Source organism: Arachis ipaensis, chromosome B02, assembly GCF_000816755.2.
Source record: "Arachis ipaensis cultivar K30076 chromosome B02, Araip1.1, whole genome shotgun sequence".
Classification (NCBI taxonomy): Eukaryota; Viridiplantae; Streptophyta; class Magnoliopsida; order Fabales; family Fabaceae; genus Arachis; species Arachis ipaensis.
In genome coordinates this window covers 8,980,438-8,981,170 of record NC_029786.2, presented here as the reverse complement: position 1 = coordinate 8,981,170, position 733 = coordinate 8,980,438, and positions in this window count along the sequence as shown.

Below are 733 nucleotides of genomic sequence, written 5' to 3'. Positions count from 1 at the left end.
TATTTATAAAATAAGATTCTTCCCAGTTTCTCTCTCTTTTCTCTCGTCTGCGCATAGGTGAGGTCATTTAGCACTTTTTATTTTAGTGGGTTTGAATAACTTAATTAATAGGAAAAAACAGTGCCCCAAATGCTCATTTTCACTTTCTTTTACATATTTTTTTTCTTTAGTTAGATGATGTTGTCGCCTTCTTTGGGTACCTACATGTGTGTCTATCCAGAATGATAAATTTCTTATAACTAATTATGATGCAAAAAAGTGATGCTATCTGGATCCTTCTGGGTATATAATTATATATGAACAACATGTTGTTGGTTTAAAATTTAAATACTATATATATTAAGCCAAGTGATAAGGACATAATTATGTCTACGAAGCATTTACTCTTTGTGTTATATATATATCTTTCCAACCAAAAGTTAAAGAAAAAATATTAATAATAAAAGAAAAAGAGAAACAATTAAAATTCTTTATTAGGTCATGCGCTTTCTATCAAATGCGTCAATCCTTTATCAAAGAGAATCTGAACAATATGACACATTCACAATATTACTTAGTTAATTACTTGGTTTCTGATGATTATGAGTGATTGATCTCATAATTGATAATGACATATAAGCTGTGTTTAGAAGAAAGAGTAGGACAGAGAAATAAAAACTAAAAAATTAAAATTAAAATATATCTTAATATTTTATTAAAAAAAAGAATTAAATTTAAAATTTGAAAAATTAGA